This window comes from Taeniopygia guttata, chromosome 4A (assembly GCF_048771995.1).
Source record: "Taeniopygia guttata chromosome 4A, bTaeGut7.mat, whole genome shotgun sequence".
NCBI lineage: Eukaryota > Metazoa > Chordata > Aves > Passeriformes > Estrildidae > Taeniopygia > Taeniopygia guttata.
Window position 1 is genome coordinate 10,383,408 of NC_133029.1, and position 26,045 is coordinate 10,409,452.

The 26,045-nt window shown below is 36.6% G+C and overlaps 1 protein-coding gene across 18 annotated transcripts in view; it reads right to left on the bottom strand.

Annotated features, from left to right (window-relative positions):
• The window catches only part of TENM1 (teneurin transmembrane protein 1), an 873,984-nt gene that overhangs the window by 614,275 nt on the left and 233,664 nt on the right, over positions 1-26,045 (bottom strand). For 4 of the 18 annotated variants that reach the window (XM_041716259.2, XM_072929135.1, XM_072929128.1 and 1 more), the window contains one exon: positions 11,934-12,079. The exons of the other annotated variants lie outside the window; for them this stretch is intronic. The gene's annotated coding sequence lies outside the window, so the exon portion shown is untranslated. The remainder of the gene's footprint in view (positions 1-11,933; positions 12,080-26,045) is intronic. 18 annotated transcript variants of the gene reach the window in all.

The window sequence follows — 26,045 nt, forward strand, 5'->3', positions numbered from 1 at the left end:
CATATAATTATTTCGTGTGACCTTACAGAGGCAGGAGGCAGTGATTCTCAGTGCCCTCAGCCCATTCCAGTACCTCATTCCTATTGCAGTGCTCCAAAACGATGAAATTTAAGATAGTCTCAGGGTTACCCTTCAGTATCTATGGTAGTTCCTAATGTTCTTTTGAAATTGTGCTGCTTCCTCATAAACATAAACATGACAGCTCTTATCATCTCTCTTGCAATTTTCATTTATTGTGAATCTCACTCCTGGGGTGACCAACTGAAAACACCACATTTGATGGTGATTTCATGACTGCAAGATTTTGGGGAAAATTTGAAAATGGAAGTATGCATTTATTCAAAACATCAATGGATATACAAGTATTCAGAATATTTTTTAATAACAGTTCTGACTGAAAGGCCATCTCGTAGCTTTTAAGACTCAATTCGCTATTTTTGAACTCTTACAGCACAAATATTTTTATCTCCATATAAATAAATACAAACGACCTGTCATAAAAATGTGGTCTGGATGTAGTTGTTTGGCTTAGGACTATTTTTGTAGCTAAAATTATAAAGCAATATTTATTTTACAAAATGAATGTATAGATATGAGTATCCATACTTTACTAGACATACTGATAGGTTATTTCTGGTGTGCCACATCCCCCACAACCCATTCACTTCTCATCTAACCTTTCTCAGCTTATTTGTTGATACACATGTTGCATCTAGACTTCTCATTTGCTCTTCAAAACATAATTGCAAAGCTGAGGAAAAGAAATAAAAAATAATAGCAAAGCTCCAAATGCAGCTATTCAATGCCTAGCAACCTGCGAGAGACTGAAGGAAAAAATCACAAATTATCTGCAAGAGGCAGTTGGAACAAGGCTTGGGGTAAATAGACACACAAACAACATGTCAGCCATGATAAAGAGTGTAAATTTGAACAGATGTCACTTCCAGAGCAGCAGCAGGCAGATTAAACTGAATTGGCTTTGGATGAATTCCAAGGAAGAGCGAGAAAATATGATGCTTTTGCCTTGAGCACTTACAGAAATGTAGTCTCCAGAACCTCTTTTCTTTAGTAATCATAATTGAACCAGGCTAAAAATAGGAAGAGTCTTCAAGAAAGGCAGTTTAAAATAAACTAATTCATTGCACATACATATTGTTCTGTAAATGTTTTATTCTAAGGTAAAAAGAACAAAAATGCCTGTCTGCTATGAAAAAAGTGCTAAATGAGGAGCCTTCAAGTTATGATAGTTTACAGTAGCAAAAATGTCACGAACATGCTACTTATGCTTAATGAATCTAGGCCAATACTCTGAAACAAAACATAATGCTGCAATCTTCAAGTTAAATCACACTCATTTATAAATTTTTTGCTGTATTCATTGTTTATTGAATAATTCTGGTTCCCTGTGCTTTGTGCATGTATGTTTTAAAGCACTTTAAAATCACTCATTCTTACTTGCATATTTCAGTTTGTCATATATAATGTACACCAGCAAGAACAGTGAGAATACAGAGCTTTCAACACCCGAGTCAAGGGATAACAGAAATATCTATCTGGACTTCCCCTAAAAACATTCTAAACAAACTTCATCCTCTAATTCTGGTCATTTGCATCATTATTACACTTTCTAAAGTCCTAAATATGGACCAATTTTATCTCTGTCTGTAGCACATAAGATTGTTGGGTTTTGTTTTGCCTTTAATGCTATGTTTTCCCCCCAGACTTCAATGTCTTGGCTTTGAATGCTAAAGAAGGAAACATAACTTTATTCCAGTGGCCACAATTTTAATAAGGACATGCCCAGAAGAATTCTCACTTATTCCATTTAGAAGTGTACAATTATCCTATGAATTTTAAATCATAACACTAGTAGAAATACATGCCAATAAATGTCACCTCTCCATGTTTCCATACTCCAGAATTGAGAAAATTAAATCTAATCCCCATAAATAATTAATTCATCATAATCAAAAGCATTATTATCTTTCACTGTTAGACAAAAAAAAAAAAAAAACAACCAAAAACAAAAACCAAAAGTAGAAAAACAACAATTTGAGAAGTGGCAAAATATAGGAATACTTGCAGAGGAAATTTTATGTTATGAAACCACCTGAATTTTCCATTATTATCACTGGAATGGACTCCACCATATGACCTTTAGATCCTCGAAAAGACCTGCTTTCAGTATGGCCCACAGAACAGCACAATTATTTTCATGAAAGCAAAATGAATGACAAGTCATTACCTCTCAAATTAATTAATATCAGCTCTCCTAGTTAATACTAGGCTCTGTGTGGAAGAGATAAAAATCACACACTTTGTTTAATATTCACAACAGATGCCATCTCCTCACATTTGAATGGAGTTTTCATACTTGTAAGTCAGTATTTCAAGCTGAAACACTGGAGGTTTTTTAAGTCAATAATACAAGCCTACGAAATTAAAATGCACTACTTGTGTGAAACCAACAAAATCATTGTTTGTTTATCTTTAAGGTGATAATAAAAAAGATTAATGATACTGCTGTATAATGAAACAATCTGCCACAAGGCAAGCTGCAGAATATAGAGTGAAGCTCTAGCAAAAATACTACAGAAGGCTTTAGTTTTCTCCCAAACACATTAAGAAGTCCCTTTTATTACCAGGTGACATTTTTACATTTAAAAGAGAGTTGATTTTCATGTGGTTCTTAAAGGTCAAACAGTTAATCTACCTCTGTAAGGGGAGCGTATTCCTCTGAAGAGATTTCTAGGGGACATCAAATCAATAAGAGTCAGACTCAAAAAGAATAAAATCTTTGTCTGTTCTCAAGGCAAAAGCTTATACCAATCCTAAAGAAATTGGATCCAGCTCATGAAAAAATCAGTCATCATGCAGCAAGCAATAAAAAGTAGCAACCTTTAGAGTAGAACAGAGACGTAAAAGATTTTTATATCAATAATTCTGAAGAAAAAACCCTATTCAGAATGGAATCTAGAAAAGTATTGGTTTTCATCATATGTGTTCCCTTTGCTTTTGCATTTGTAAGTGGTAAAAACAATAAGAGAGTGAAAAGCTGAACCTGCCATGGTCAAATACTGGAATGTTCAACAGTGTTCAGCTCTCTCTGATGGACACAAACACCCTGAGCTTCTGCTGGAGGCAAGAGAGGCAAAAGGGACCCCAATGAGAAAGGGACAGGTCCAGGTGTACACTCCAGCTTTGCTCAGTTTACTCAGCATAATAAGCACATTTTTCATCTTCCTGAGAAATCTGCCATATCCCTGCATACAGTGGCTTGAGAAGTTCATTGAGGGTGCCTCAAATGAGAGTAAAAAACTGAATTCTGTAAATTATCATTTCAAAAACATTCTTAGATTTGAAAGTCAGAAAGGCTACTTGTGAATGTGCTATTTTAGAATGGGGTTCAAAAGATCTGGTGTTCTATTCCTGGCTTGATACAACCTTGTACAAGAATTTTTGGTGTCAGTTTCCCATTTAGAACATGATAAGAACAATAATACCATTTTTCAGTCTTTTCCACCGGAACTCTTCAAGACAGTGACTGTGCCAAGACAGGAATAGCACATATAAATATAAACACACAAGTAGAAAGTAAAGCCCATCTTAATATCCTAATTTCACATAAAGCTACCAGGAAACTCTACACAAATGGAAAACTGCACAAATGGAAAGCTGCAAAAAATAAACTCAGGTTTTAACCTTCACTATATGTGCAAAACACTTCTGTACTTGAAAGGAGAGAAGGGTTGAGAATTACATAGGAATATTGAAACTTCCATGAGGACTGCTCTTTAATGTCTTTCTGCAGGTACAAAACAGCACTGGTTATGATGGCTTTGCTTCTGAAGGAAATAAAAAAAAATATACAGGGGAAATAGACTGAAAAAAAATCAAAACTTAGTGGTAAGAGAGCAAGCGAGAATAAAAATTCAGTGAAATCCATAACTACAAGATTATATTATACAGGCACCATTACAGTATGATTATTTAATTTGTTGTAAAGTAATTATTCAAGTGATAGCAAAACAATACAGCTGCTTGGTCTGTATCATATCTTGAGGAATTCACCTTGACACTGACATTGTAATTTCTATCTGAGTTTTATATTGAAGCTATAGTACATACATTTTTAATTCTCATTCCAACTTCAGCTAATCTAGGATAAATCTCAATCATTACTTTACCTAGCTTGCTTTCAAATCCAGGAATAAAAAATCCATAGCCTATAGGCTTTGATGCTCTTTGTTTATATGATAACTGCTTTTAATTACCATTTTGTTTGCCAAGTCTCTTCAATGAAATTTAAAATGCAATTATTTTCCACTCAAACACACAGTAATTTGAATGAATTATATTTTGATCTAATTAAGGTAAAACTAATCATTATATATAAACCATTTTATAACATTTCCTGACAATACATTATTATTATAATTTGTCTTTGAATTCTCATTTCATTCATCATTCATTTTGAAACTGTTTACAAGGTGCACATAGATTGGAAGAAAATAGTGTTTTCCTCTTCTGTCCTCCCCATATACACCATTCCATTAAGTAACTACACTACACTTCAATCCTGCTGCAGACTCAGCCCCAAAGCAGTACCCAGGTTTATAGATGGCTGAAACTTGAGCTAATAAAGGACTGTGAAAAAGGTGTGGGAGAAGGATACCCCAGATTCCAAGGTTTTTGGAGAGATGGAATTTTGGGTATGATTTTGTTCACAATGGAAAAGTGAACACATGTTTTCCAAAAGAATTCAGCTCAGTAAAACAATTCCATCTTGTGAGCAATACAGTCCTTTAGTACTAAAATCTTCCAGGAAAATATTTTTTTCTCTATTATCAAATTAGTTGCATTATAGCATGGCTTCCTGAAAACTGCCTTCTGCACTCCAAAGGACCAAAAGTTCAAACCACACAACATGTTCTCCTATGCTTAAGTCAAGGAGGTATCTCAACCCTATGCTTTGATAATTTTAAGACCTGCCCTTTACAAAACTTACAGAGCTAAAAAAATGTGAATGAAAGCACCCACAGACTTGGAATAATGACAAATACAGCTGACACAACTTTTTCCCTTTTTTCACCTTTAAAGAAGTCCAGTCCCAGGGTGAGACTAAGGGTGCATTTCCACAAGGATGTGGCCAATCTAAACTTTGGACTCTCTCAGTCCTCCTGTCCTCTCAACTCCTCCTCCTCTCTCAGTTGTGTTTCTTGCTCAGTCAACTTCCTGAACTGGTTCACCACTGGACTGCTAAGATAAGTTGAAGATGTTTTTCCCTCCTGCCTACCTGCACTGCAGCTCCTTCTCCCTCCCATCACTGACAATCTGAGACCAGAAGATGAGTGAGTCAGCCAGAGGAACAGATTCAGCTGAAATTGCCACTAAAAACATCCTAGAATTCAGATCAGTTCTTAGCCCATCTTGCACAGAATTGGGTGTGGATAATGAAACAAGATCATCAAAAGAAAGATACTTAAATAGATAAAAAAAAATTCATCCATTTTAAACATTAAAAATGAAAAAAATAATTAATTGTAACAGCATCCTCATTATATAAACGTATCTCTTTGCAGGCTCACAAAGAATGTCAAAGCAAATTTCTCTGTTAGCGAACTCTTTGGTGGATATTCAGACTTAAATATTATGCGTTGTGAGCAATGCAATATAGCCAATATCAAGTCATTCTTTCTTGTCAGGAAGTTAATACATAGTAATAATCACTGTTCACTGAAATTTTAGGGATGGAAAATACACAGTACAAGGACTAATAGGACTCTGATTACAGTATTTTTCCTGATGAAAGCAGTAGAGAAACTCTACAACACAGAAGTCTATATCCTCTGTAAGAGGAACCTGGGGTAGAATAATAGAGGGATAATGATGACATTTCCTTTTGAATGCACAAAGAACAGGGACAGAGATTATTGGAAGACAGGACACAGAAGCAGAGTGAGTTATACCATGGCTTCTGTGGTGGATGAAATATGGTAAATTAGCTACTCCAGCTGATATGGAAAATGATGAATAAATCCCAGAACAGTGGAGTTGGAAGGAACCTCTGCAGATCACCCAGTCCAACTGCCCAGCCAAGGCAGGGTCACCTGGGGCAGGTGACACAGGAGTGCATCCAGGGGGGTTTGCAATGCCTCTGGGGAAGGAGACACCACAACCTCTCAGGGCAGCTGTTCCACCCCAAAAGATTATTCTGTTAGCTGTACAGAGCCATAATTGTTGTCATTTTCATACAAAAAGCGGGGTATAGTTAAAAGTATGTCTTTGCAATACAATGAGGACATGGAATGAAAATTCTGTTCCTATGCCCGAAAAGAAGTTCTGCAGCAAATAAGATTCACCCATTTACTGAGTAATCCATTATACTTAAAAACACAAAGAAATCTTATAGGTTTCACTCATGGAACTTTAAAAACATTTTGACAATATATTTTTTCCCAAATGTGCATTACATACATTCCAGCTTTCACTCCTTCCAACACTTCACAGCAGCATTTTCAGTGTGCTCACTTAAGATGTTTCTTCAAGTTTTAAAGGTCATCAGAGTTCAAGAAGTATGCTCTATACTTGAAATGTTCACAAGAGTTTTTAAGTTATTAATAGATCTCATTATATTTTTCATATATGAGTATATCTCTTAAAGTTTGTGTTCAATTTTAAATAACTAGAATTTCGAAAGGTCAAACAAATAATGAGGTGTCTCATTGCAACAGGAAATATATTCACTATTTTGCCACAAGGTTTTTCTATTTAGTTACTTCTGGAAAAAAATTACTTTGCTCTATTGCCTTGTTGCATGAAATTCTCATCATCCTTATCATTACAGAATATAAAATATAAGCCCATGTTAGACAGAAGCATAATAAAATCTGTAGTGATGTTTATTCATGATAACCTCTCAGAAATTAAAATTTGTTTCAATATTTAGATTAGCACTTCACCACCACCTACGGCATCTATAGTTTCTTTATTGTTGTTTGTTGATGACAACAGCAGAGATTGCAGTCTTAGCTCCCTGCCTAAGATTCTAGAGGACAATGAACCTTTCTGTGTGTGACTACATTGCTCAGAAATCGATTCTCTCCCCATTTAAAAGGCACTGGTCTCTTTTCCCAGCACCCTCCTCTTCCTCAGCCATTACTGACACACACCTGGTGCTCCACTCCACTGGTGACAGGGAGAAATTGATCTGAATTACACAAATCACTCACACTTCTGATCCAGACAAGTAGCACAGAACTCTGGTGTCCCATACCCATTGATTTTTTCTTCACTATATTACATAGTCTCCTGTCAGCTAACAGCTTTCTTATATTCGTTATACACTTCATAATTGGCTAGCATCTTTACTAACTGGGAAAAAATACCTGTGAGGAATTTATTATCAGTAGCACCTCTTTATTTTTTCACATTAAGCCACACAACCTATAAGCTACCTGAACTACTTGTAGGAGCAGAACATCATGACTGTTTAAAGCCTTTTTGTACCAGCTACCTGTCAGAGCACAAAAACATCATGAGGTCTAGACACCTGTCAGTCTTTTGTTCATTTGCCTCTCTTGAGGAAATCAGCCTTTCACAAGTGCAGCTGCACTTGTCTGGTACAATGAAAGGGTTGTCTCCCTTCCACATGCCTGCGCAGTACACTCTGAAGCTCAGAGCCTTACCCTTACTGAATCCCTAAGTACCCCCAAATTAGGATTTTACAAGTAGGTGAAGGAACACTTTGACACTAAGGTTCTAATAATTTAAATCAAGCTCAGGGAAGCCAAGGTCCAAAAGGATTTGTGTAAGTATAAATGAATGTCTGACTATTCATAGCAGGGGCTTGGAACTTCTCTCTCTCTCCCCAGGATTTGAATCAGCAGGTTGGGTATTCTGGGGAATGGTTCTGCGCACTGCCTCGTGAGGTGAAGTCTCTCTATTATATTGGGGAAGTAATCTAAAATCAATTTTTAGTGATTTTATATTACAGATTTGATTTTTTGTGTTCACTGGAAGTTTCAGTTGAAAAAAGAATTCTCACCAGTCCCATCTAAATACTCTTATCACTGGGGTAATTAACTATTCTGAGGACCCCTCTTTTCTCTTATATAAAATCCAGTCAGGAAAGTACATAGATTGTTAGGTTACTCACATGCACAACAAATGGTTTTGCAACACAGGGAGCTCAAAATCTGTTTGATCACATTGGTGCAACTCATTCTTTCTCCTCTTTTTTTCCTCCAGAAGCAATTCCCTGCAGAATTACATCTGCACCTCTTAGTAAATGATCAGTGATGATTGCATTTCGTTGCAGGGTATAACTCAGTAATTCAATACTTACTTCAAAAAGTACTGCTCTGAATATTTTTATATGTATATTCATATATACATATATACAGATATACACATATCCATATATCTCTTTCCAGGAAAAAATGCCTTGTGATTCTTTGAAAGTCTCCATTAGATAAATACTTTCCTTATGTAGCACCACAGCCAAAATACTAGGGTGGCTCTTAACTGAACATTCAGAGACTTTAGTAGTAGAAACAAGAGTCAAATCCCAACCTAAACCTTTTTCAAGTTTGTGTTCATTTGGAATGAAAGGCAAAGACCTTCAGTTAGAATTTTCAAATCTATCTTTTAAAAGTGTTTAGATACTCTGCACTTGGAAGCCTCATTAGCCATATATATGTTAGTTTTTACTGTCTATAAATTTTAGAGCAGTTTTGCATTCTAGTGCTTTCTGTGTAGCTGTCTAAACAGTTTAACTGCCATGTAGCTTTCTACTTGCTAAAACTCTCTGTCAAATTTAAAGCTGCAGAACAGAAATTTAACTCAGCTTTGTGTTCTTTTATTTTTAATAACTCTCTTCATGAATATATTTTGTATTTTGTTTCTTTCCCATAATTGTGTAGAAGAGCCTTGAGGGAAATTAGAATGTAAAAATCAATAACAAAGTTTTATTAAGAGATTGAAGGGTTGAATTTAGATAGACAAGCAAAGTGAACATTAATGTACTGATTTGTTCTGATATGCAATTTCAACATAAGATTTGCTCAGAAATATGCTGAGTGAGACAAAAATATCCTTATTGGGGAGCAACAGTTTCTCACCTTTGAAACAGTTTTCATTTTCTTTTACTCAGCTACAATATGCCACAGGTTACACTTTCAACCAATTCAAGATTTTCTATGCTCCCAAGATTGGCTATTTGCAAGTCTTGTCACTTAGCAACTTCTGAGAAGCAACAACACTTATGTGAATGACCCATATGCTGCCACTCACTAAATTATTTAGGAGATAATGGAGAAGGATGAGCACAAGAGAGATGTGGTAAAAAAAACCCTCAAACCCTCAATTTTTCTCCATTGCTTACTCTAGTGAATTAGGATACAGAAAAACACAATGCAGTTATTTAAATGCCTGCACAGAAATAAGAAATAAATAAAAAAAAAATTTGGCATTGTTGTAATTACAAGAAATATCTAAATATTTTAATATTTGGTCTAATTAGATTGATCAAGAAGAACACCACAACTGAAGGCTCTGTTCTTGTGAAGTCACCACAGTTCAGCCCAGAAGCACAAGGAAGGTCTCAGGACCATAAAAAAGTAAAGTCCCCATACTCGTATCAGAGGACATGAACCTGCATTGGGAGGGACTGGATAATTCTCAGCCTAAATGAGCATTATGTTTTGTCTCCAACATCGCAGGAAGAAACCCCAAAAGGGCTACCAGAACATTGATGATATCAGACTAGCTGGACTGATGTGGGGACATCTGGGAGAGGAACAGATTCAGAGGAAGGCTCTTTCAGCCAGGGGGCCATACAGCCATGGCCATCTTGGCTTCCAGAAGCCTCCTGAATTCTTTTTCATTCCTTCAGCCTCTCCAGAATCTGCTACACTAAAACTTTGCCTGTGAATCATTCTGCTTTGTAGAGGCCACCCTTCCATATCTAGACAGTACTATAATAATTTCACAACAGCAAAGAGCTGAGCCTTCAATCAGGCTATCACTCACTGACATAACCCATTTAATCACAGAAAAGTTAAAAGAAAATATGCAAAGAGGTTTCGCCTTTCCTCCACTTTCAAGTTTCAAAAACACATGAACAAACTGTCTCACAGTAGAGCAGACCTGTCTAACCAGATCTGTATCTCTGGGAGAAAGAGTTTGATGCAAAATAGGAAAGACATAAATTGAAATAGATAAATAATGCCCCAGAGAATGTTGATTTTATTCTATAACAAATTGATCAAATATTTCCAAGAAGTTTAATCAAAAGAAATGTGTGGTTTGAGCTAACATTCCTTTGACCTTTAAGAGTCTGAGATTAACAAATACTTCATTAAAAAGTAGAATCAATACCTGAATGCTTATGAGTTTCTAGGCAATCACGTTTTAAAATTTTAAACTAATGTAACACAAACCAATGGTGAATGTATATATTTTCTCAAAACACTTTCAAACCACACTCTCTAGGTCAATCTCTTCATACCATCCCTATGTCAGATAAGATGGTAGCCAAAAAAATAACAGATCAGACTATATAGATAGTGGTGAAATAGGAACCATTAGTAAAAATGAAAAGAAAACAAAAAATAATTTTCACAGGAAGATCTCAGTGATTTTTGTTTTTTTCTGCTGTTGTTCAAAATGAGTTATTTCACCTACTTGATGTCATCATATCAAGAAAATAGATTGGCTATGATTTAAAAGATCTGTAGACGTGGCATTTGGGGATATGGTTTAGTGGTAGGCTTAGAAACACTGGGTAATCTGTTGAACTTGAAAATCTTGGAGGTCTTTTCCAGCCTTAATGATTCTATGCCTCTAAGTGCATCCATTGAAGTGCAATCACTGTCAGTACTCCGAATCCTTTGTCTCAGATGGGGAAGACCATTACACTCAATGTTAGCACAGATTGTAAGTCATTATTAGATTGTGGGGTTGAGATATCTGAAGACATCTTGTTTGGTGCATACTAAATCTAACGGTCTAACTGAATTTTCATAACAAGTTATATGATATACTACTACACAGCTCCAGTAAGCAGCCATGAGGAAATCCTAATGTTTGTGAGTTCTTGAATGCATTAACTGAATATAAGAAATATATGTTGCTTTACTCGATTTGCTTTTCAGGTTTTTCATAAATAATGTCTCAGTTCCATCTTCAGAGTTCCATCTTTACGGTTCTGTTATGTTGTCCAAATTTTTACTTCCAGCCTAGAAAATTCAGAGCCAGAGCTCTGACACATCAGTCACACAATCAGCTAAATTAGGCTACTCCAGTTGGTTTAACTGGCAACTTTCAAGCACACAAAACAAAGCAGCAAGGTTTTAATAGTTTAAACCCTCCAAAGTGGATCATAATACAAAATGTATTGCTCATCAGCTGGCAGAGAAGGCAAGGAATGCCATATGCTTTCAATTTCATTTGTGTTGTTTATCTCTAATACTAAACCCTAATGCAATACACTTTCTATTACTCTGCCATGTCAATCTTTTTTATGTGCAAGGGGATCAGGAAAACAAGACAATATTGGTTTCAATAGTAACAAGCCAATACAGACTCTGCTAATTCAAGGGTAGCTCAGAGCTGTGGAGTAGTAAATTACTACTCCATGCATGAATTAGAAAACACAGGTAAAAGCAACATAGTCAAAATACTTGTTTTAATGGTTAGCTGATGGCTTAATCAGCTTAGACAAACTGAAAACTAAACAGCAATAGGTCAAAAATATGGCTGAAACATGAGTTTCAAAGCACTGGGGATAAAGTTCTGCATGTAACTACAGGTTAACCAGTATGTGAGCAAGTGGTTTCCTGCAAGACTGCACTGCATTCATAGATTTAGGAGACCACTTTTCCCACTTACTATGGGGGACAAACGACAGTGCCTTGGTGATAGCAACTCACCACATTGCAGGGCAAGAAGTCAGCATCTGTGAAAAGCCAAACTCCATCTCATCCATATCCCTACCAGGTTGCTGGTGTTTTCTTTTATCATGCTCAATGCCCATGCAGACAAACATCCAGGTGGAGACAGTCAGAATTGAGCACCTCTGAAAGCAAGTTTCAAAAGGCAAAAGATTTAATTCCAAGCACATTAGGGATTCTTAACCCCACTCATCTTTGTAATTGACAAAGATGAAGACACAAACAGAGGCAATTTTCTGAGGAGCTCTTTGCCCCTAAATAATCATCTCAGTTGCCAATCTTTTCCTCTGTGTGAGATGGTGGAGGTTACTTCTTGATGACAAAATGTTTCCTTGAGTATGTACACTACAGTCACCTGACAGAAGGTGCTACTTGGCTGCTTTGCTCTCCTCACCCTTGGTACAGAACTTGAAGTACTAGTCTTGATCCTGTTGCAATCTATTTTAGTTCTCTACCTTTCTGTGGACCTGAACTACCCATTTTAAAGAAAGAAAGGACATGGTAAGAGCCCAGAGGTGGCAGATTGCCAGCTGGCCAATGTCCTGAAAACTCTCCAGGAGAATGACAGAAGGCGCCAATCGGAACTGCTGAAAACAGTCATGGGGGGAAGACAGAAAATGCAGCTTAAGAGAGAAGCTGTAGGAACTAAAGCAGGAAACAATATGATAAATTTAATGATCACTGGGGAAATGATCACTTAAAACTTCGTTCAAACTCCAGACCTAAGATATTCATCTTGAATCAGGAAAACAGAAATTGCTTTAACCAGAAACTTTTGTTTAGCTGGTAAGGACATGAGAAGAAATCATAGACCAGAAAAAATTCTGTGGATGATGGAAGTTTTTTGGAAGATGGAAAACTGGCAGACATACAGCTGATTTAGGAAAAAAAAAAAAAAAAAAAAAAAAAAAAAAAAAAAAGAGAGAAAAAGTAAAGCAGATTTTGCTGTATAAAAGCACATTAATTATCTTCTAGAGAGAATTAAGTCCCTGAAGTCTTAAAACTCTTTGAACAGTTTCACTGGGATAAGGTCAGAAAAGCAACTGCTTTGTTCTCAGTTAAAACAGAATAAAAGAACACAAACAAACAAAAAACCTCACAAAACAAACAAACAAAATGAATCAGAGAGCCCCTGGAAGCCATGTATTTTCTGAACTGTCTGTTGTAGTTTAGAAGAAAAGAATTAGAAATAAAAACTCAACCCTTCTTCATGTATTGATCAACTGAACAATTATATATGTCCAGTATTGCTTAAGAGTTTCTAAATAAAACAACCACTATAATCTACATTTTCTTCTTGGTTAGGAGACCCACCTGCAGACAAAGATGACTTTCAAAACATTTGCTGGAGGTGTCCCAGAGAGTGAAAAATTCCTAGTAAAAGGTCTTTGCTTTGGTGATTTTAAAAAAGATTTTGATCTTACTCTCAGGGCTCATGACACAGCATTTTCTGCAGGTTTTACAGTCATCTCTACTGCTTAGCTTAGAGACCATCACCTCAGTACATATAAATGTGCTAAGACACAGATTAAAGTTTAATTAACCAGATTCATGTTTTTCAGTGACATCCTTGCAAGGACAGCTTAAATAATTATTTATAGAATTTCAAAATTAAGTTTCAGATACTACATCAGTAATATAATTCTTTCTAAAAAGTTATTTTACTCTTAATCTTAAGGTGACATTATCCAATCCTACCCAGCTGCGAATTTTTGAAAGGTTCTGACTTGCATTAAAAATTATCATTAAAAATTATCTATATTTGAATTAAGTTCACTTTTTGTGAAAACATTTAACTCTCGGTGTAAAATCTTTGCAGCTGTAGAATTTATCAGGATCCTTGGCAAATATTTAAAAATTAATTGCCTTCTCTTAAAAATGTACTTATGGTCTGAATTTATATAAGTTAAACATCTGCCCAAACAGCCTTATCACAGAAGAGCTGAGGTCTGCAGGGACCTCTGGAGATCACCTAAAGGCTACCTACTAAAGCAGGTTGCCCAGGACTGTTTCCCATCAGGTTTTGGATATTGCAAAGGATGGTGATTGCACAACCTTTCTTGGCAGTTGTTTCAGTGTCCAACACCCATTACATAAAAAGAAAAACAAACAAAAAAAAAACCCAAGAAAACCAACCAAACAAAAGTTGTTGCTTTCCTTTGTTTAAATGGAATTTCCCAAATTTCAGTTTGTGGCAGTTGACTCTTGTCCTGTCCCTGATCACCACTGTGAAGATCCTATCTCCATAGGTTACCACCTTCCACTAGGGATGCAAACTCATTGATAAGATCCCCCTGAGCCCTTTCTACTTCTACTGAAACCAAATCCAACTCAGCCTCTTCTAGTATGTCAGATGCTCCACTCCTCAGTCACCTTTCCTGGCCTTCTGCTGAACCTGTCCATGTCTCTATTGAGCAAGGAAGCCAAGAACTGGACATGGTGTTCCAGTTTCAGTCTCAGCAGCGTATTCCCATATGTGTTTATAAAGCAGAACAAACTTCACACTGATTTATCCAAGGTATTCATAGAGGTTCACCCTAACCTCTTCTGTGTTTATCTAACACAGTTACAAAAGAACTTCTTTCTCTACTCTCTCAATTGCTCAGCTGAGCTGAATAATGTTCTCTGTTGCTTTTAGATGGCACGTTTAGATTGCCATTCTTTCTCTAAGACCCCTCTCTTTATATCTCAGAGAAATGAATTTCTATTATGCATGAATTCTGCTTTGCTCATTTCAAGAGCTGTATTCTCTGACACGAGATTTTTAGCCCTGGATGGGCACAGATGTTGTCTCTACTGTTCTGGCAAAGAGCACAAGCACTAACAGGTGCTCCATTTGTTTGGCCTTTAAAACAAGAGCCAAAAGGGATCAGCATCTCTAGGATTTTAAAATTCCCAAATCTTCCAGCTCTTTGGTAATTTGCAGCTCTTGTGTGCCCAGAGTCTCAACCCCACCATTCTCCTGAAAAAGAAAAGGAGCTGAATGAAAAGCCTCACATGCTTCCAAGGCCAGTCTGTGCCTTGCACACCCATCCCCATCAGTGCAGTCTGTTCTCCAGCCTGCTCCCCGATTTTGGCTGCCGTGGACCTACCAGAGCAGCCACGACCAGCTCTGTCCTCAGTATGGGGGTTGGTAATTACTGCTCACATCTCTGCCAGCCATCACCTCCTCCCTGAACTGGGCTGGCACTCTGAAATGCAGCGAGTTTCCAGGAGTAGAAACCAGCACCGTTTCAGAATTCCCTTCTTCAGGGGAGTGTAAGAAAAGAGGCTGACATTAAAGATCTATAACTCAAGTTTTGATTATATACTGCCATGCATCTGTGTGTAGTGACCTAGATAGCACTGTGAGCAAATTCTCAACAGGAAGCTAAAGCAAGCTTGGGAATTTTCTTTATGTTATCAAAGTACAAGAAGCAAAGGTAAAAAAATTATATCTGCTTATTCCTTGCTGAAGTTTGCAGTTTCCATACACCCGCAGAAGGTGTTGTAGACTAATGTTACTGTCATGAAAGGCCATTATTAATGATAGTTTTTATTTTTCTGATATACAGAATGCAGAATTATGTGCACAAAAATTAAATGTCAGAGTAAATCCTACCTGGTATTGCCATAATTTTGGAATAATTTCTCAGGATAGTTTAGACTGTCCCAATCATCATTATTCTTGGCTATGTTCAGATGGAGAACAAATGCAGACAACTCTTAGAAATATTAGCATTATTTTTTCCCCAGAACAATCTTTAGTTTTTTGGATTTTTTTTGTTTGGTTTTTAATACTACTCATTAGTTCCCTAGTATCCTATTGCTTATTAATCCAGCGGTTTTAAACATGAAATGACTATTTAGCAAAAACCTTTTGTCATCTTTCAAAGGGAGATCTAGAGAAGCAGAGAGAAAACACTTTATTAACTAAGAGATGAAATTTTTTTCTTTGTTTATACAATCTAATCCTTCTTTCCTAAAAGCTTTGCCATCCATGAAACAAACCAACTGAATCCCTAATAAATGAATATAAACATATTAAATCCAATGATAAAAGTTCTATTTTTCAGTCTCAGTGGAACTGGGAGTTTCTAGCATCCCTCGATGCTTCTGACAGTGGCTTGTTCACTCCCAGTAGGATCTCTGGGCATTTTTCATGCCAGACACCAAGAGAAGGTCCTCGGACCATCTGTACTTCTGTCCATGTTAGAGCTCATTAACCAGACAAATGCATCTCCCCAAGTCTGAACCCTCAATAATGGAATGGAGACCTGAGCTTTCAGCTGCAGCTCTCAGCACCAAGCCAGCTGACAGTGTGTGCTGGAGAGCATTGAGAGGATTCCTCTTTTCCATCAGTCACTAAGTCACTGCTGAGTGGTTTGCAGTGGACTGAAACTCCTTACCAGGCTTTGCAATTTACAGATCTGAAACATGAATTTCAGCTGTTGTTTCATGATGTTGCCACCTGCCATCTCTCTCTGTCTTTTCAGACACTTCAATTTGCTTTATTAGGAGAAAAAACTTGTATTGAAGAGAAAAAAAATTACTACACTGCCATATAAATATATGATGAGCCTGCATCTTGTGTGCTGCATGCAGCTCTGGTCTCCCCAGCTCAGCAAAATTATAAACAAGAGGGGAAAAAATAGTAAATAATTCTGATGAATGATGCAGAACTGCTTCCCAACAAGAAGCCAATCAAAGAGACTCGAATTCCTCAGCTTAGACCACAGATGCACAAGATGTACCTGCAGTATATGCACTCACAATACCATATTCCCTTTCTATACCAGGTTTTGTGGCATAGCACAGTTTAGATTTTAGAAAATTTTACCTTAGAAATTCTACACGAGGTTTCTTTGGGAAGTTTGAGTGCCACAGAAGGTTTTGGAAGAGTTTCTGACCAAATATAAAACCTTGATTCTTGGTATTTTAAAATTGGACAGTAATAAAGATATATAATTTAATGAACACTTAGTCATGTAAACTTTTAGTTAATCATAGAATCAATTTAATTTCAGATTACTACAGGTTGTATAAAATATCTTTGTTTTTTAACCTCTTCCTATTCTCATCAGTTCATCTTTCTAATGAAGTCACTTAGAATTTCTGTGTAAAAGTCTTAAATTAAGAAAGAATTAATTTCAATATACCAGAGTGCTATATTGAGAGCTAAGAACTCACCGAATATTAATGAATTTTTTGAATAATCTAGTGTGTTATTGTTTAACAAGAAAAAAATGACCTTTAGATGAATAAAATCTTTAGACTTTTTTTTATTTTACATTGCTATGAATGTGTATACCAATTTTCTCACAAAAATAGTTCTGAAAAATGAAAAGGTATTTACTGAGAAAGAACTGAGTAGCCTGGAGGTAAAAAAACATAGAGGCAATTAGTAAAAATAGTATGTGAACAGATCTAGTATAAAAGATCTATTATTTCCTCACTTGTTTTTTTCCCAAGCTCATTAGAAAAAATCCAGCAAAACACAAATGTCTGCAATATTTTCAATGGACATTGACTAAGTTTAATAGAAATTGCTTCAATTGTTTTGAGATAGGGCTACGTTATAACATTACTTGCGTCCCTATTTTGGGGGAATAAAGTAGCTTCATAGAATAACTAAATAAAACAATCTATCTAAATAATTACTATTTTCAGAGGGAAGGGATTGCTTTTGAGCCCAAATACATTTAAATCAGTGCAGAAAGCTGGCCATTTACTAAATACTGTATTACCAGCTTACAAATGCATCTGCTGTCTCACTAGAACAGGTGGTAATAAACAAACCCATCTGCCATCATACACTGCAGGTAAAATTCACTTGCTTTGGAGTCTGGGCATTATTACAATCAATAGTTATATTTTCAAAGACCTTTTTTCCCCACTTAACACAATATTTAATTTATGAAATGAAAGCTTTCATGAGACCCAAAGAGAGCCCAGGTGAACAAAAAGGCTCTGTGAGGTTGGAAGATGCTGAGTGGACCCCACAACCCCTCACCCTCATCCCTTCCAGTGCACAGCCAGGAGCAGCCTGGTGCCTCCTCCCCCAGAAGCAATTTTCTTTGTGCTTACAAAGAATGTAAATATTCCCAGAACTCTACTTGAGAGTTAATTGTATCGTTTCTTCTGTCTTTTCACAAGACAAGTGTTTTTAAGAACAGTCAGGTATTTGGCTAATCTTGTAAAACAAAGAGAAGACTTAGATGACCATTCAATTTTATCACTGGCAATTCCACCTGTAGGAGTATTTCTGCATAAACACATAACATACATAGTTCTGGCCTCTGATTTCAATATGTGTCCCAGTGAATATGATGGGTTACACTGGTATTCCTTCAAGGCTATTTGGAGACCTTTCTCTCCTCTACAAGATCTTGTTTTCTATTGCTCAAAGCAGCAACAAATCTCACTAATGCAGACCAGTTCTTTTCAGGGAGCAGGATATCCTGGAAGATCTTTGGATGACATGGCTTAAACAATGGGAAGGCCTCCTCCATATACGTCACTATTCCCACTGACATGATAAATGCAGTCACTCTGAAGCTTAAACGGGCAAAAAACACCAAACAAACCCCAAAACAAACCAAAAACAGTAAAAATCAAACAAAACAAACACCTCCCCCCCAAAAAACCTAGAAAACCCCAAACAAGTAAATCCCACACAAAGAAGACCAGGTCAAAAAAGAAAAAAAAAATCCCCAAAAAAATCCAATCACCAAAAAACCAAAACAAACCAAACAAAAAACCCTAAAAATAAACAAAACTCCATCTTTATAAGTTTTAAAGTTGGAGTTTTGCCATTATTAGTCACACCCACAGGCAGATAAGCTCAGTTTCAAAGCCTTAGCAGGGGAAATTATAAGTATTCCCAGTAGGGAACAGGTCAAAATGGAGAGCTTTAGAGGCTCACTGTTCATACACTCTCCTGTGGTATTTGTAAGCTGTGGGTAGGTGGGGCTCTCCAAGCATTCACTATGTTCATGCTCCAAGTTATTTTTATAAAGCAAAGCCAGATAACCCTTTTATGAACACAACATTGTTACAGGGATAAAAACAAATATTAGTACCACTTTTAATAGACATATCACCCATTCAGTCAAAAATGTAGAAGAATAATAGCTAAGCTATTATAAAGGTCATAAGCATCTTGTTGATTTGTCAGCTGACAGAGCATTTTAATGCATTCAATGTGTTCTCCCTTCCTTTTAATTGTTTGATGAATGCACATCATAGATTCTCCCTTACCAGAGGCTGAGTAGCAATATATAAAACATGTTAATATTTTTACCCATTACTCATAACTTGATAGAAGAGGATGAGTATGTTTTCCTACTTAAAATAGAAAGATGGCCAAGATTGTCAGCAGGAACTTGATTGGTTTGCAAAATAAACTTGCCCAAGAGACACACTGTGAAAGCTCTGTGAGATTAAAGACCTATGTGCCATTGGAGTACACAGGCAAAGAATGTAAATATAAACACACCATCAATGCTGAGATTCACATTCTTCAAAGAGCACAATCTAATTCAGAAAGGTCTAAATGCTCTTCTCCAAAGTGTAGTAACCCTGTCAGTGCAAAGTATTACCCCCAGAGAGATTTCTCATGGCAGTTTTAGATTGACTGACATCCTGAAATATTCTTTTTTCACTCTTTGAGCTGTAGCAATGTAAACCTTTCTTATTCTGGATGTGATAAAAGGTACACAGAAATTCTTTTGGATGAGGAAATCTTTGTTCTAAAGACTGGGAAACAAAATGAAACTGCAATGAAGTTCACTATTCCACATCCCCATAGCCACTCATTTATTGCAGCATTCTAAGACAGCCATAATAATAACTCAAGCAAGGCTAGTTATGGACAGACCTTCACTCTTCCCTGTGACCTCTACAGAACCTGCTGAAGTCAAGGCTGTGGTGACTAATGCATCAGGAAATCTCCTTCTGAATGACTGGTTCTGATGAGGCAGGGGACAGATGCAGAGGGAATGTGTGGGGGTCGTGGGAAGTTAAACATGGGAATGCACTGCCAGGTGTCAGGCAGTGCTGATCTAAGGCACCTGTGCTGGCACACTTTGTATGCCAAGATGCTGGAAGAACATGCTTTATTTGGAGTAGAAATACACAATATTCATAAACATCTTAAGTCCTTTTTCTTCCTAAACCAGCATGCCTTGGCTGGTTTAGGAAGAACATCACTCCAGGCTTCTTATATTTCAGTTAACTCAGAAGTGATCTGTACAAATCAATAAACCTTGCATAAACAAGTGAGAAAAAGTCTAAGCAAGCCTGAGCTTGTCAAGTGGAAAGTGCTGAAGGAAAAGTACAAGTTACAAACAATTTCTCTTGATTTGCCTTTGAAATTCTTCTTTAGTATGCTGAACTGAATCAGGGCAGAAAAGCGGTGGTGGTACTAAATACCCAGTACGACAAGTAAACACCAAGAAATTTCTTTGCCTATCTCAGTGAAACTTCTAATCAATTTGTTGGACTGTACATGCTTGCAGCCAATTTACATGTACTACTTACAAGTCAAAGAAACTTTTGGAAAATACATCAGAAACACAATTCAAATACAGTAGAGATGAATGGGAACAAAATAAGCAAATCACAATTAATTACCTTCTTAGTCCTGGAATGCATATCAATAGCTAGAAACAATTGTTTTAGTTTAATTAATAATAGTTTAAGTTCTATGAATTTTCAATATTATGCTCATAACAAACTCTTCTGATATTTTACAGGAAAAAACTCCAGTTATTTTAAACAATTTTGGGGAAGATTCAATCTAATCATGACTAGCAACTGTTTGGTCTGATTCTCAGATGAATAAAGACAGAGAAATGGGTGGACTACTCATCATGGTTCAGAAAAAGAGAATTGGTCTATTAATTTCTCTTAGCTGTACATAGAAGTGGAATCCTACCCAGCAATACCAAAACTTCAGATTGGTTGTGCATGTGAAGCACATCAGCTGTGATCACTGCTCTGCTATTTAATTAGACATTATTCTGTAAAGCTACTGCATTAACAAATCTACCACCAACAGTCAGGCAATGCAAGGAAAGTCCAGAATTTCTATTGTGGAGGATAACAAGCCTAGAAGGAGCATTGATACCCATTTAGGCATCCAGAAGCAGATGGAACTGCCTTGCCATCTCATGAGATATTGCCATGTGGACACCCGAAATCCTATTAATAACATCTGTTAAACTAATTACAAAAAATGTGCATCGATAATAAATTATTTTCTAAATCAAATATCATCCAGCACATCTCTTATGACTGCTGATTTGAAAGGCTGATAACTCAGTTTTTTCAACCAAAACAACAAAGTGCCTTCTCACCTGCCAGAGATTTAAAAGTCTTAAGAGATCAAACATTGATCCTTTTGTTAGGATACAAACCTTCAACTTGTACACACATGGCATCAAACATAACAACAACTACAAACATTTCTTAAAGCTAATATTCAGACTTAAAGGTATTTGGACTCAGTTTGAGTTTTCTTACCAATGTCTCTATTTTCTTTGTGAAACTGGCTCTCAGATGAATTTAGCAGTTGTTACTAATGATGCACATGTGTGAGAGAAGATAAATGGGTATGGTTAATTATGCAGTATATGGTGAGATTAATGTTGTATCTGTATTATGCACATGTATCATTGAGAAAGACAATTTTATACACGAGACCAGGCAATTGATTAAGATGAATTATCAGGTCACTGAAGCTCATTTTACCAGCCAGTACAATGGGCTCTATCTGGCAATTTCAGCAATTTGGGTTAACATGAACCTCTTTTCTCAAGCTGTTTTGAGGGGTAATTCAAGATCAGAAAGGCTCAATCTTTACTGTCAGATAGATGATGTTAGAGGGGGAAATTGTCATTATAAACTATCTCCAGTGTACAGATTATCTTTCATTTTACAACATCTCTTTTTAGGGTGAAGCAATTAAATGTCTCCCCATTAGAGCAGGTAAGGCTATCACCTCCTGGCTAAGTACAATCTAGCAGTTAAATTAGTCTAGGTATAAAGAAGATTCATCAACACCATGAAAAAGACCTGGCAAACTTGCACTATGAGATTCACTACATCTGAGATACTGCAGTGATTTTCATTCTAAATGAATGATTTGCTTTTACTGTCTCCAACACTGTCAACAGGATTTACAATTCTCTCCTTTTTAAACAAAGGCTCAAAGGCATGCAGTGGTATTCATACTGGAAGCTACAATTCCAGGACAGGTGAAATTTTGCCACTGCTTTTATACTTCTGTGTTGTTGGGTATTCAGTCTTGACCTCTGTGTTTGCCAACAGTAATGAAGAAACAGATATTTTTAATGTATATTTAAGCACCATTACAAATTGACAGTAGCAGTCACATCTGATGGATTTTTACAAATGGACCCAATTGGGTCCTGCACATCTGCCACAAACGTAGCAGGCAAAGTTAATGGCATCTTTATTGCCCACAAGACAAAATGTTTGGATTAGGTTTTTATTTCTAGATTGAAATTAATCTGCACTCACTGGAGATTGAGCTTGCATTAAGAAAAAGATTGAAGAAGTCTGTCTTGCATCTGGAATGGAAGCTTTGTAATGACACTCAACTCTTGTGGGAATTTTTCCCACAATTTAGCACTATTCCCTGGAAGATCTGTTTGCTGAATAAACAGGTTTAACTCTTTCCAGAGAACATTCCACATGCTTCTTCCTAGAAATCACTCTCACCTAAATGTTATTGGAGAATACCAAATGGATAAAACTAGCCTAGAAATTTAAACTTGTTTATATACCATGGGCACAGTAAGAATTCAGCAGGGAGAGGGATGTTGAGAGACTTGCTGGTGTATTGCCTCACCTACATAAAATGATGTCATTCTAATGTTTGTAACATGTTTCTATTTGGAGGACCTTTACAAATTTAAGGGGATGGGAAAAACGATATGTTTAAAAGACCAGTATATTAAAAATCAGGCAGTTGTAAAAATATTTTTGGAAGTGTTAATGCTTTTCATGTATCAAGTTGTGTGTCATAATATAAAATTTTAATATCCCTTAAAGAATAGTATAAGCAGATGGTTGATGTTTTAGTGGCAATCTCTTCTACGTACCTTTCCAATAAAATACAAAATGAAACCTTCCCTGGCCTGTGATGTTATGATGATACAGATAACTGAACTGTGCTGTGACATAAGCATTTAATAATGCTTCCTATAAATTGTACTTTTAAAATGTAGAGGAACACCTGCATCTACTACTTAGGGAGATTCCATTCACATTTCATGCAACTAAAACATAAGAGTGAATCATTACTTAGGAAAGTCTCTCTGATGCATTTTTGTATTGGTGCAAGAGAAAATTAAGAAATAAATGTCTGGAGAAAGCACAAAGAAATTCCATTTTTCTGCAGAATGTATGGCCAGTGTTGAATTAGCCTATGGTCAAGCCATGTATTTTTCAGAAACCCTGAAGAGTTCTTCAGCACCTGAAGGTGCTCAGGCCATTGCATTGGCAAGGTCCCAACATGTTTTGGCTAACTAAACTCTCCCAAAAGATGCTGACACTTCCCCAGGTCTCTGCTCTGTCCTGACTGCAGTGTTCTCTCTGCTGCTGCTCTGCTCCTCCTCAGCCATGGACAGCAAACCAAAATTTCAAACCCCAGGCACCAACAGATGCACCAAGCTGCCAATCACTCTTGAGCCAATTCAACACACTTAAACCTAACACCAATACCCTTTATGACCATATTTACAGCATGACACAGCAGCACCAGTGAGGGCTCCTGCATGGTGGGGATATTAGTTCACAGTCAGAGACAATCCACTTTGTAGACAAGCTGTCCTTTTGTCATTTAAAACTGATAATTAAATGCTGTTTTTTCTTATTGGCCATGCAGGATGCTGTTATTCCTATGACCCTTTCCATACTGAATTTCTAGTGAAGAATACAGCAAGGCAGCTCTCAGGGCTTCCCACAGCATGAATTAAGAGGGTTGTGGTTTGGCTTTGTTTCTCCACCTGTCTTCTTTCAGCTTAACTTCTAGTCAGATTTGGGGGCTATTTTCTCATTATCTCACATAGGCGTTATAAGGTTAATAGAAATTGTAAAATATTTTAAGCTTGTTGAATGAAAAACACTGCAAAACATAAATACCACAAAAGATGAGTATTAGCAGCTGAGACTCCCACTTGCTATGTTGAAAAAAAGACCAGCAGTACTCCTGATATTGCAATACTCCTCTCTTGCTGCAAGGACTTTATGTACAATGTGAAATTAATAATACTCTAAAATACTGACAGTCTAAAAGAGGTAAGCAAGTAAAAAAGTTTAGCACTGGCTTACAGTCATCTGCTCTGAGCTTAAATGATTCAGAATTACATAAATTTAGTGACTGTGGATAGATAGAAAGATGGCCCTCTAATCCTGCAGTGGGAAAAACAAAACAAAACAATATTATTGACATTAATGAGATCAGAAACAAATTCATCTGTTGGTCACAATTTGAACATTTGAAGACCAGACTTGTGACAGCTCAGAGAAAATTGGGGATTTTTTTTCCCTTTCATTTCCCTCTGACATTTCCTATTGAATTACAGACTTTACTACGTTGTTTCATGTTGCAAGGAATAGTGGCCACCCAGATGGATAATGTTGCCTTTCCCCTGCAAAAAGGACATGAGATTTACACATCCTATAAAGGAAGACATCAGAACATCTAAATGCTTTTAAAATTACATTCTTCACTTTTCTGTAAATATATTTCTTTGACTGTGTGTATCCTACAACATAAAGTACATTTATAGAATCCAAAGTGGCTTACATTAGGATGCTTTTCAACAGGAAAATAAAGGATAAAAGCAGAGCACTACTTCTCAAGTATTTTGAACTTTCAGGCAACACCAAAGATGGAAACTTTTTTTTTTCCCAGTCATTTTTCAAAGTATCAGACTATGCCTTTATTTTTCCTGTATGGCTGATAAAATGCTAAGTGCTGCACCTCATCTATCTCCCTGCATAGAGTTACAGAGCAGCTGTCAGAGGCTCTGTGCACCTCTGAAAAGGTGATGAAGCTCCACTTGTGGAAATGACCGTTTGTTGCAAAAGACACTTCAACGTTTTCTATCTTTTCCTCTGTATGAAAGTCATTGTTGAGATACCAGCTATAAATAGAGTTTTCTTTGTACACTGGGTGCTTTTCTCTCATCCTTTCTTCCTCCCTGACTCTGCCCACTGAATAAGCACTTTGCTGAAGCAATTCAGCTGCTCAGTAAAATCAAACGTTCTGCTTTTAAAAATAATGAGGGTTGGTTGCAATTTTTTAATGTTTTCATCTACTGTGATAAGCCAGCAATCTTTTTCAATTATTTTCCTGTGTGATGGCTAATGGTCTTGATTTTGGACGTTTCAAGTGTGAGTTTGAGGATTAGGATTGCTTAATTATAGTTTTATTCCTGTAAAAGTTAATGCTAAAATTACATTTTTTATTAAAAAATCCAAAACATTAGGCATCCTGGTAGTGAAAAATATCACTCAAATAGACCAGGCCCTGTTTGAATGACTTTTCAGTCCAAGACTCATAATCTCCTGAGATCCCATTCTACCTTAATGATTTTTCATTAAAAAAAAAAAAAAAAAAAAATTATTTGGCAGACAAGATAGTGTCAAAACACAGAGAAAAGAGGTATGCCATGTCAAAATAGTGCAGGAAAACAAAAGGTAAAGTCTTCCACTCACTCTGAAAACAGCAGAAATCAAACTCAGTCAGACATTGCTGCTGCTACAGGAACCTTCCAGCAAAGAGGATTGAAGACTGCATATCACCACTCACAGAGTTATGTCCTCTGAAATTTTAAAAGCTTAAGCTAAATATTGAAAGAACATCAGTTTAGAATATTCATGGCTCTGATAATGATATTTAAAGAGCTTCCTTCGTAGCAAGACATAAAAGCACACGACAGCTCCTGATCCATTGCTGGCTGTAAAACAACGTTCATTACAATCCTTAGTGTGTTTCCCACACAATGTGACTTGGAAAACTGATAGGCAACCTTAATCGAGTACACATCTACATCATTGAATATTTCATGCTAAAAA